We start from the raw sequence: 12,612 nt of genomic DNA, 5'->3' as shown, positions 1-12,612 counted from the left end.
CACTCTCTGTTGTGAGACCTGAGTGCAGGGGCTGAGAGCACTGGCTCTGGAGCCACTATGTCTGGGTTCAAATCCAAGCTCTGCTGTTTACCAGCCCTATAACAATGGGCACCGTACATGACCCTCTGTACCTCAGTTTCCCCTCTGTAAAATGAGGATAACAAATGGCTCTGTAGGGCAGTACTGTTGCTTACAACAGTGGCTGGCACATAGGGAGCCCTCAATAAATATTAGCAAAGGTTTTTCCTCAGCCCAATGGCAATGCAATAATAACCCTACATGTCCTGTAAGAAATATTGTTGTATTGCAACACAGGAAGGCATTTGAAGAAATACTGAAGTTTTCACAGAAAGCAGCTCAGAGACATGCAGAGGACTGCTCTCAAAACAGACCAGAGGTCCCAAAGATTTATGCTTCCTTCCATCAGAATGCAGCTCATGAAGGCCACCAGGCTGCAGAGGCTGCGTGGAGCAGAGGCCCTGAGTCTGGAGTAGGAGTGGAAAGATGTGGTGCCTCCCAGAAGGTGTGCAAAGAGAGGGGGATACTGTGTGCAGCTCTTCTGTGCCCACTTTGGCACAGTTTTGTGCAGGACAAACAGAAGACACTGCTCAGATTAAAGCCGGGCTTCTTAAATTTCTCAGCCACAGGCTGAAGAACCATGCTGTGGGGGGATAGGCCCACATGGGAAAGCCTGGGGAGAGCCAGCCTTGAAGAGGCCAGGCGTGCACCAGAGGCTGAGAGGAGCCCACGTTCCTCAGAGCAGGTTTGGGCCTCCCTAGGATGGGGAAGAAAGAGTTAAGAGTCTGGCTGTGGAGGGCGGCTTTGCAGCTATAAACAGAGAGCCCAGGGAGGGAGCAAGCTGACACAGGATGTGGCCAGGGCTCGAGCTGTCTGATTATTAACTTCACTTTTATTTGGAGGGGGATTCGATTCTGTTTTACTTCCCATCAAGGAAGTGAAAACCCAGGTCTCAGAGGGGCCTGGTTTCAAATTGTTTTGTCACAGCTCATTCATTTTTCCTCTTAAATAAATAAACAAAACCACCTCTTTGTTTTCTCCTTAATGAGCGTTCAGCAAATCATCTGCGGGTGAGGCATGAAAGAGGTTTTCTGGAGTCTTTCATGGGGCACTTTTGGCTTACTCTCTTCAAAGGAGAAAGAAAGGGTTCTTCCTTTAGCTTCAGCCTTCCTCTCCAAGACGCTCAAGGCACTCTCTCTCCTGCCGCCTCTTGAGATCTCAGCCTGGAATCACGACCTCAAGCCCAGCTTAGAACTTCCTTGGCTGGTCCTTGGCCCAACCTGCTGACTGCCATCCCTGGTCACACGCTGGGACCCTGAAGCCACACAGAGGAAGCAGCGAACCTGGGACTCAGTGGCCACTCTTCTTGGTCAAAGTGGGACCCATGGTTCCTGTTCCTAGGGCACCCTGACATTTCTACTAAAAATAACTCAAAACAGTTAAACATACAAAAGGATTCCATTACAGGGCTTAAGAAAACACCATTATATGTTCCTTTGTCCAAGGTTCAAAATGTTTGGGAACTTTGTTTCCAATACCAAAAACTCATTCAGTAGTTTCATGATTCTCTTGCAACAACCCTTTCCTGAACGACCTACATATGTGAGGCCCCTCGGGAGGCACAAAGACCACCACCACATGCCCCCTCCCCTTGGGGTGCCCACAGTTCAGCGGGGGCGGGGGCGGACGCAGGGAGGAAAGGCGGAGAGCCCTACAGCAGAGGCTAAGGGTACTGCAGACGGGCAGGGGGTGGGGAGGCAGCTTCTGCTGGACACTGAGGAAGGCTTCCCGCCGGAGTGGGTATTTAAACTGGACCTTGAAAGAATGACAATATTAAGAATATTCTAGAAGCTGAGGTCCTGTGGCCCCTCCAGCGGCCTTCGGAATGGCATGTAAAGCCCTCACGGTGGAGAGAGACCAAAGGACTTGGCGCTTAGATTCAGCTCTCGACCTCCAGCCCTTGCGCCTTCCTTGGCTGGGAGCCTGGTGCGACCTGTGGCGGAGCTCCTGCCCTTGGATCTAGCGCGTCTCGGGTCCCGACACGGCCGCCTGACGCACACCTGACGGCCACTCCCACCGCCGCCGGCTTTCTGCTCTTTGAATGGGGCGAGAAGAAGGTGACTTGGAACAAATCCAATTCACTTACAAAAACCCGGGCTTTTGTAACTGCTGGTGGGGTGGGATTTCCAAGCACCCCTGGGGAAGTTGCCAGGGACTAGGTTTTCCTGAAGTTCTGAGAAATTCCTCCCAATCCCAGGGCACTTGGGCTTCCAACCCCGGGCGGCTGCCGGCCAACAGGGGGTTAAGCCGCCGCCAAGATGGCCGCCCTGTTTGCGCCTCGGCGGGGTCACGCGGGAGGTCGCCTTCGGTCTCCGGGGACGCAGTCAAGGTCCCGCCGCCCCCTTGGAGCTCTGCCCCAGGCGGATCTCCTCCCCTGCGCGGCCGGCCGTGGAGCCCCGCGAACCTTCCAGACCCAGGGCAGCCACCCTCCCCGCCGGGCCGGCCCTGGCCGCGCGAGGAAGGGAGGCCTCCTCGGCGAAGCCGGGACCGTCGTGCCGCCGGCCGAGCCGCTGTAGCTTCTAGGAACGTCTGGGACCCGAAGGCCGAGGCCACTGCCCGGGACGAGCCCCCTTTCCGTTCCTCCGCTCCCGGCTGAAGCCGCCGCAGCGGGCTTCCCGGGCGGGCCTCCGAGAGCTGCTCCCGCCTGAGGCCTTTGCAGGGGCGCGGGGGACGTGGTCGCACTGCCCTCCAGTGGCCAGCCCGCCAAACAGCATGCGTGGGCCGGGGTCGGGGTCAGGGGAGACAGGGCCCCTCCTTAGAGAAGGGCTGCTGTTTGCTGCGTTTGGAGACGTGGCTTTGCGCATCCCTTGGTTCCTCTTATGCGGCCCAAGTTGCCCTTTGCCAATGTGTACACTGGCAGAACGGTGGTTCTCAAACTTTAGTGTGCACCAGAATCCCATGGCTCCAACCCAGACTGCTGGACAGAGAATTTGCATTTCTAAGAAGTTCCTAGGCGGCTGCTGGTCACTGGTCCTGGGGCATGAACCTGACCACTGGCTCAGTTCTTCATCATGTCCTGGGGATTCAGCACTCACTCACGAGGTATATCACGCACCCTGCCGGACACTGAGGACCAGAAGTGACCACCACCAAGTAGCCAGATTGTAGGGCCAGCCTGGCAAATGAAAGCCAGGTATTCTAGCGTGAGGATGCCTGCTATTTGGTATCAGCATGTTTGATGGGAGCAGGAGGGATGGGCTCCAGCCCCACTCCCCTGCCTCTTTGTTCCTTATGCTTTGATGAGGAGGCATCTTCCCATTCAGCCTGTCACGTTGCATAGTCACTGCCCTCCCCAGTTCTCTCATTGGAGAAGGGGAGGGGAGGGATGGGTTGGATGAACTGGTCCCCGAGCAGAGCCCACTAGCATATACCATTGGAGGGATGAATGCGAAGAACCCACTGCTCAGTGACCCTACAACTATGTAAAGTAAAGCCTTGGGGTTCATAGCCTCCAGATTGTGGGGAGGGAGAGAAGAGCACCTGAAAACCATTTGCTACTTAAAACCAATTGGGTTCAAATACTGGTTCTGCTCCTGACTTGCTGTGTGATTTCCAGCAAGTGGATTAACCTCTCTAAGCCTCAGCTTCCTCACCTGAGAAATGAGAACAACATAGTACCTACCTCAGAGGGTCATTCTGAAGATTGATAGTAATAGCTACCAAGTATCAAGTACTTATTCCACTGGGCACTACGCTAAGGGCTTCTCATCCCTTAAATGGGGCCATGCACAAAGCCCTGGCCCCCAGCCAGAAAAGAGTAAGGTCCAATAATGTGAGCCATCATGGTTATCATTTCACAACAGCTCCTAGTGCTGTGCACACAAGAAGGGTCAGAACCATCCCTTGATGACACATAGTAAGCACTCAATAAATGGTGGCCTTCATTTTCAGTCAAAGAGAAAGGGCCCTTGTGAAGAGGTCCTGCAGCAAAAAGGAATGTGGAGGGGTGGGTGGCCTGAGATGATGGCACACTCACTTCCCAGGAGGGCCAGCCCAAAATCTAGTCAGCCAGTGCCTGAGCTGGAACATCAGCTCTTACTCACTCTTCCCAGAGAGCAGCTAATTAGCCTCCTCTCAGCCAGGAGCTCCCCAGATGAAAGGTGCTTAATACAAAATGCAAGGCGTGACCCTCATATTTATAACCAAGGTTCCCTTGGGTGAGGAAGGCCCCAGGGGTGGAGAGACAGGCCAGATCAGGGCCTCGCCTTCTTTATGACAGAGGTTCTCAGGGAAGGGAGCTGGTCTGGAGTGGTTGCAAGCCTGAGAAAAAGGCTCGAGGGTGGTGGGTGTGGAGCCGCCCAGGTCCTGGGAGTGGGAGGAGCCCGGTGGCTGAAGGGGGCAGACTGCTCCAGGCCCCAGGCTGCCTCCCAGACCAGGAGCTGCCTCCCAGAACCAGGCGATAACCTAGGACAGGGTGGGTCAGAGCAAGGGCTCTGATGCCAGGCTGCTGCATTGAGATCCCAGCTCCACGGTGGCCATTCCACGTCCCAGAGCCACAGCTTCCTCATCTGCAAAATGGGGATAATGATAACCCTGACGTCACAGCTGTTAAGTGACAGCACAGTACAGACAGGACCTGGCATCCACCATGTAAATGAGGATTCATGCAGTCGTGTTCAACAGACATTCATGGAGAACCTACTCTTTGCCAGGCAGTGGATGGTGGAAATACCAAACAGATCAACTATTTCCCCATGTGGAACTTGCATTCTGTGTGGAAGACAGATAATAAACACAAGAACCAGGAGATTCCTAACACATTGCGTGGCAGTGACTTGCACTGTGAAGATGAGTTGGGCACAGGGATATGACAGGGGTGACATGTCAGATGCCGTGGTCACATGCACTTTTCAAGGCACGTAGAGGCAGGTATGGGCAGATTAAGGAACAGGCAGAGTTGAAGGGCCATCCCAAAGTTCCCCAGCAAATTAGAGGCTGGAGCCTGGTCTGCAGCCCAGGAACCTTGACCCGCAGCTGGTGAAGCGGCCACTAAAGTCCCCTTTACCTCTGGCAAAGGGATTATGCCAGCTTAAGCTGCCAGCCCCCCTCTCTGCCTTGGCCTCTGCCTGGACCCCAGCAGTCTGGGGTGGGACTAGGGCTGGAGGGAGGGTATGGACACAGTCACTAGGGTAAAGCAGCTCCATCTTCAATGACTAGCATCCAGCACTCAGCCTCATGTTCACCTTGTCTCTCATTCCTCCTAACCACCTGATGAGATCAGTAGCAACCCCCTAATTTTTATTGAGGTGAGATTCACATAACAGAAAATAAAGTATTTTAAAGTGACCAATTCAGTGGCATTTGCCACATGCACACGTTGTAAAGACCCACCTCTATCTAGTTGCAAATCACTTTCACCACCCCAAAAGGCAACTGCATCCATTAAGCAGGTGCTCCCCATTTCCTTCTCCTGCCAGCCCCTGGAAACCACCAGTCTACTTTCTGTCTCTATGGATTTGCCTATTCTGTTCACATCATATAGCCAGACCTTCTGTGTCTGGCTTCTCTAACCCAGCATGCTTTTAAGGTTCATCCACATGATAGCATGCGCCAATACTCCATTTCCTTCTATGGCTGAATAACATTCCATGTTATGTAAGCACCTCCATTTTACAGCTGAGGAAACAGACTAGGGCAAATAAGCAGCATCCAAAGGTCACAGCCAGTCCCTGGCAGGGCAGTTGATCCCAGCCCGAGTCCACACTGTGGAAATGTGGCTGTGCAAGCCTGCTCCCCAGGGGGACCCATCTGGGGAGGAGGGCTCCCCCAATTATGGCCTGGCCTCTTCTCAACAGGTCTGAGCAAAGTGGCCTCCCAGCCACCCTGCTCCGGGCAAGGCCAGAGCAAGGCTGAAGAGGCCACCTCCTCAGGGGAAATCCCAGCTCCTGGCCAACCACAGGCCAGGGCATTCTTGGGGTTCAAACCCTCCCTCTCAACTGGGTCATGAGGTTGGGAGGTGCCTCAGCCCTGGGGCCAGCCTGTTGGGCAGGCCGTCAGGAGCATTGTCCCCAGCCAGCATCCCAGGGCAGAGCTGCCAGGCCCATCCAGCAAGTGGATACCTCAATGGACAAGCATTTATTAAGCACCTATTCTATGCCAGGTGCCATGAGGTCCCTGCCTTTAAGGTGCTCTCTTTCTGAGGACGGCACCCATCCCTGAAGAGAAAGTGGGTGCTGGGCCCAAGGAGCAGGGCACAGGAAATCCTGACCTCAGCCCAGATGTCTGCCCAGGGCCGGGCCTGCCAACCTCCTATCTTGGTGTAGGAGGAGGGCACAAGGCAACAGTGTGCAGGACTCTAAAACACCGATGGGGATGCCCACCTAGGCTCCCTCAGTGCCCAAGCAAGACGCAGTATTCACTGTCCATTTACCTTATTCTGACCATGTGCCACCTAGAGGCTATTTATTCATTCATCTCATTCATTTATTCAGTGCCAGTCACACTATTAGGCAGCCAGGATAGAAAGATTTAAAAACTAAATACATAAAATAAACCCTGTCCTTTAGGAGCTTAAAACTGAGTGGACTAAGCAAACTCAGAATGACCACATGGCCAGGGGGGAGGAGCCAGCTGCAGCTGGAGCATGGGCAGCACCTGCCTGCATGGGTCCCCCAGCTGAGCCCATCTCTAGACTACACCCGCACAAGGCAGGGCCGCTCAGTAAACCAGGCTGAAAACATGGGACTCGGGGTCTGGGGCTCCTTAACCACTTCCCCCACCCCCACTCCCATCCAGGATGCAGAAGGCTTTACCCAGCAAGGAAATGTCCCCCGGAAGCCCAACAAAGCCCCATCACGTGGCTCCAGGAGGCAGCTGTCGGGGGGGCCAGGCTGAGCTGAACAGCCAGAGGACTAACCCCGGGGTACATCACCAGTGCACTTCCTCTGCCACGGCTACATCCATTCTCCTGATGACAGAGCATTCCTAGGTGCCAGGCACAAGCTCAGCAAACACACGCATTTCTTAAGCTTCAAGGCTTTTTACCAGTAACTTGCCCAAGTTCACAGGGCTTGTGGAGAATCTGCCTTCTAGTCTGATCCACACCTGCAGTTCTACACACTTCCCTCAGCCAAGGCTGGCACACGGCACTCCCCCATGTACTTCCTGCGTGGCCTCCTGGCTGGGCTGTCTGGGGCAGAGAGGAAATCCCTCCACCCAGAGCCCCACCCCAACCACACGCCTGACCCTCTCCCCTCCTCCACCCCAGCTGACCTTCCAGCTCAGCCAGGCTTTCTGCAATCAGGAAGCACCTTCTGACCTCAAGGAGCCCCCAGAGCAGCTGGAGGGACAAGTGGGAAGAGGTGGGGGCTGATGGGGTCCTGGCCACATATGGGCCTCGGATGGGAGGGTCAGATGCTCTAGGCCTGTCCCCACCAAGAGCTGTCACGGAGAACTTGTCAGCAAAAGGGGAGGGAGGACGCTGAATCTTCCAGGTTTTTTGGCTGACCCGATGCAACCCCACAGTGCCCTGTGGGTGAGAAGGCAGAGGGAAGGGGTGTGTAGGAAGGCGATAATTATTGCCCTCCATTTCAGGGGTGGTGTAGGGGCCACCTGCCAAGGGAGTACAGCCTGGCCGAAAGGCAGGGACGAGCCCCTGCCTGTCGCAGGTGTAGCTTGGGGCAGATGGGGTAGCCATGGTGAAACAAGAGATGGTTGTCTCCACAGCCAGGACATGGCCACTGAGAGGCCCAGTGACCATAGCTCCATCTCCTGGGCTCTGGTCAAAGCCCTTTAATTGATTCTGAAGCCAATCTTTATACCACCCCGGGAGGAGGAAGGTATATGAGGTTCCCATTTCACAGATAAGGAGCTGAGGCTCAGAGATTTAAGAAACATGCCCATAGTCACGTGGCCAGGAAACAGCTCAGTCAGGATTCACACCCAGCCCCTCTGACCCGAAAGGCTTTGCTCTCATCCCCTTAGAGCTTCCCTGCTGGCTGTGCCCAGCACCAGGACCGGATGGAGATGTCCAGACATTCACCGAGGGAGGGGGTGAGCAGACAGGGCGCAGCCCAGTGAAGGGATGAGTGAGTGGGGAAGTACATCCAGTTCTCCTAGAGCCGGGAGCGGATGGGTGAGTGGATGAGTGAGTGGGGCAGAGCGCAAGTGGACGAGTGGACGAGTAAGCACGTGGTAGGATGGCTACAGGCTCAGCTGGAGGGCCAGGCAACAGCTGCTCTGTCCAACGGCCTGTGGGAAAAAGGCAGGAGGGTGGTTTCTGAAGAACGTGGTGGCCCATGATAGCTGCCTCACCACGAAGAATACCCCCCAGGTCTCCCTCCCTAGACAGCAGGCCTCCAGAACAAGAGGCCCTGGAAGTCCCAGGGCCCCTGCTAGCGGAAGCACGCACCCTCCCTGACCAAGTGATGGCTGGCCTGGTCAATCATCGATGGGCCGTTGAAAGCCAGGTATCGACCTGCCCGTCCCTGCTGGAAGGAAAAGAGCAAGAGATCCATTGGCCCTGCCCAGGGTGGAGGTGGGGTGGGCCACTGAGGCGCCCTCACTGCCACCCGTTGGGCAGGAGGCCTGGCCAGGACAGCACCCTGTGCCACTGGCCCCGGGGTCAGTGCCGCCCCTGTTTGCCTAAGGGGGTGGGAAGTGGCTCACCAAGGCGTCACTACCACAGCGAGGAAGGGCCAAGGACCCCTCCTTGTGGGTAAGGCCCCATGTGGGCTCTAGACTGGGGGAGGGGCGGGATGGACGGCCCCAGGTGCGGGGATAAAGTGGCAGGAGGAGTGAGGGTGTGGGCTGTGCATCTGAGTACCTAGGAGCTGGAGGGCCTTGGGGGTCTGTGAGCCCACCCCCAACATCCTCCATGAGGCCAAAGGGAAGGTAACTGGACCAAGCCAAGGACAATTCCACAGGCTAAGGGCGTACCGAAGGTCTCCCCCTCCCTCCCCCAGCCAGCTCCTGGGGGGACTGGAGCAAGCAGGGCATAGGCGGGGCCCCCCTGTCTCCGGAGAACAATGCCAGGTACTGCCCAGCTCTGGGACAGAGGGATCCAGGAGGAGGCCCGGAGTCATGCCTGGTCAGGTACAGCCCTCCCAGGTCACCCTGCCCCCAAAGGGGTGGGGGTGCTTGTGCGATGAGGTCCAGGGAGGGCGTGTGAGGGGTGGGGGTCGGGTGCACACAAAACTGCCGAACAACCTGGCTCCCACCGCTGCACCCCCTGCCCCAAAGAACGCTTTGAAGGGACAGAGAACAGCACTGCCCTCCTTGGCCTCTCTGCGCAGCATCTCTTGGGCCTGTTAGCTCTCTATCCCCGAATGGAGACTACACTCCATCCTAGAAAATGCCAGGAGGAGGCAAGAGTTTGGGACAGGGGACCTCCCAATCTCAGCACAGGCCCTGAGGAGGAGGCGAGCGCCCTCTGGAGGCTTCTTGTGGCACAGACTCATAGAGACACACTCCCCAGACAGGGCTGGGAGGAGCAGAGCCTCAATGCAGCCGCCTACAGGCTCCAGAAGCATCTTACATTGACCAGCAGCTTCCTTAAAAAATACAAGTGATGTGACTTACATCAAAAGGTCATTATGAGGATTGCATAACATTTGCAGCCCTCTTAGTATAACATTCAGCAAATAATAATAATAATAATGACAGTACCATGAGTAACAGCTGTTTCAATCCTCACAATGACCCTGGTGAGGTAGGTGCTATTATTTCCAGTTTTCAAATGAATGTGGGCTTGCACAATCTTAACAAGAGAGGCTGTTTCCAGCCAAGGGGTAGCTTTTTCTCTCCTACCTCCTGCTCCCACGAGAGCCTGTGCTGTTGGGGAGAAGACAGACAGACGGCCCTTCCTCCTCACATGGTTAAGAGTCAATGATACACCTTGTTTATCTTGTTATATTTGACAAAGGACTTTCACCTGTGTTATCTCATTTGCGCTTCACACCAGCTCTGTGAGGGAGGGGCCGTAGCCCGGTACAATCTGCATTCGAGTCAGCAGTCCACTCAACTTCCAGCCCTACACTCACACAAGCCCCACCTGGGGCTGAATCCACTACCCAAGATTCATGTAAAAATCTCACAGAAAATATTTGCAAAACATCAGACAAGGGACTGAAATAATTAATGAACCAGAAAAAAAGAAATAATTCATATAGATCAGTAATAAAAAGATAATCCCATTTAAAAACAGGCAAAAGACTGGAACAAACTCTTCTCAAAGGAAGATATATGAATGGCCAATAAGCATATAAAAGAAGATAGTCAACATCATTAGTCATCATCATTAGTCATCATTAGGAAAACCACAGTGAGATAGCCTGACACACCCACCAGACTGGTGAAAATTGAAAAGCCTGACAAAACCAAATGCTGATGAGAATGTTAACTGGAACATTCATACGTTGTTGGTAAAAGTATAAAATGATACAACCACTCTGGGAAAAGATCTAGTGGTTTCTTATAAAGCGAAGGGTACATGTCCTCTATGACCTAGCAGTTCTGCTTCTCTGGTACTTACCCAAGAGAAGTGAAGACGTGTGTACAGGAATGTTCCTAGCAGTCTTATTCATATTACCCAATAATCAGAAACAGCCTAGTGGATAACCAGACTGTGGCACACATATACAGCAGAATACCACTCAGCAAGAAAAAGGAACAGATTACTGATACACATGATGACGTGGACGTATCAGAAACATTGTACTGAGTGAAAGAAGTGTTACAAAAGACCATCCATTGTATGATCCTATTTATATAGAGTTCTAAAACTGGCATAAAAAAAGAAAGATCTATGGAGGGAAAAAAAATAGCAGGTACCTCTAGGCAGTGGGGCAGGAATTAACTGGGAAGAGGCATGGAGGAACTTTCTAGTTGTTGGTAATGTTCTCTATCTTGATTGGAGTCAGGTTTTATGCATAGATGCATTGTCAAAACTCAAAGGGACAGTTAATATGTGCAGTTCATGATCTATAAGTTTTACCTCAAAGAGAAAAAAAAACAATAAACAAATGTTGAAAATGTTGAATCCTAGTTAACAATTTGCATGTGGAAGTATTAGGGGGCAGTGTACTGATTGGTGCCAACCTGTCTCTCCAGCCTTTTCTCTGCGTGCACCAAACTGGTTACTCCCATGAGTTGTGGTTGAGCGCCGTGCCTCCCAAACTCCAACACACAAACAAATCTCCCGGAGGTTTGATAAGATGCCCGTTGCAAGTCAGCAAGCCGGGCTGGGGCCCCAGAGTCTGCATTTCTAACAAGCTCCAGATGATTGCGTAGCAAGGACTTAGGATGTTACCTTTTGATACAGGTAATTCATATATCAGGATCCACAGAATGGAGGCTGCCCCAGTGGCCAGGCCATGACACAGACCTAAACCTAAACCTGTCAGGCCGCACCTTCAGGAAGCACCTCCCTCTCTGTCAAGGAAACCTAAACCAATCGCAGTCCTCCACCTCAGCTTCAGCTGGCTTATCTGACCCTAGAAAATAGGACCTGCTGGCCTCATAAGGAAATCCCCAACCACCTAGCCAATCCTGCTGGAGTCCCAAGGTTCCACCTCTAAACGCTATAAACCTTGCTCCTGCCCCAAAGCCCTGGGGAAAAGTACTCCACTGCTGTGAGACTCTGCACTCCCCCCATCCATGGATCATAAGTTATCCCTGGAATAAAGGACATCAAACTTGCTACTAAAGTGTTTGAGTTTTGTCATTTGACACAATCCACCTGCCCACCTTTGCTGCACTGTTTCCTCCCTCCCAGCTTGCACTGCCTTCCCCACCCTGTAGCTCATCACCTCTGTGCCTAGCCACAGCCTACCTTTTCCCATCCCTCCTCTTCCAGCAGAGGACAACTAATAATTAGGATAAATGATAGCAACAACAATCACTGTGAGACCTTATTAGGTGCCTGGGACTGTGCTACCTGCTTTACAAGCATTCCTTTGTGTTTAATCCTTATAACAACCCTATAAGGTTAGTACTAATATTGTTCCCATTTTATGGATGAGGCAACTGAGGTATTGAGAAGTTAAGTACTTACCCCAGGTTATACAGTATTGGCCATCTGGATGCTTCTTTTGACTTCAGTTACCAACTGCCTTTTGGCAACAGCCAGTGTTTACATGTACACACATTGGTACACTAGTGCGTTTTCTTTTTCCATGAGATCACACCGTCCTTGAGAGTAGGGACAGGATAATTTCCTCTCCCCCAACTCCTGCAGCCCCCATCCCCCATCAGAGCCTTTGCCAAAGCAGGGCCTCTTGTTCAAAATAGGACAGAACACAGCACCTGCGCAGCTCCCAGCCGCATCTGGAATGCCCCACTCATCCCTCCCACAGGGCTCTGGCGGGGGTGCCCCCCAGCTTGCAGCTTCCCACTCTCCCCCAATGACCCCTAGGAGCTGGCTCTCTCCTGCTGCTGAAGGCCTCTCCAGGGTACCCCTCTGGTTCAGCTCATCTCTGCCCCCAGGTCGCTGCTTCCAGACTTCTCTCCCACCCCAGGGCGTCCAGGGTCTACAGCAGCCAGCCTGGGCCCCTGTCCAGGAAGAGACCCCATCAAAGGTGGCTCTGCTCCCACCAC

General features: G+C 53.4%; 1 long non-coding RNA gene across 1 annotated transcript; it reads right to left on the bottom strand.

Moving 5' to 3' along the window:
* Positions 1-1,604: 1,604 nt before the first annotated feature.
* On the bottom strand, positions 1,605-3,895 carry LOC130679488 (uncharacterized). Its single transcript, XR_008992456.1, has 2 exons — positions 2,483-3,895; positions 1,605-2,113 (listed from the first exon to the last, which is right to left on the bottom strand). It is a non-coding gene; the product is annotated as an uncharacterized LOC130679488 (long non-coding RNA).
* Positions 3,896-12,612: the final 8,717 nt, after the last annotated feature.

This window comes from Manis pentadactyla, chromosome 11 (assembly GCF_030020395.1).
Source record: "Manis pentadactyla isolate mManPen7 chromosome 11, mManPen7.hap1, whole genome shotgun sequence".
NCBI classification, from domain to species: Eukaryota; Metazoa; Chordata; class Mammalia; order Pholidota; family Manidae; genus Manis; species Manis pentadactyla.
Note: the sequence above shows the minus strand (reverse complement) of the source record. Positions and strands in the feature narration are given on the sequence as shown.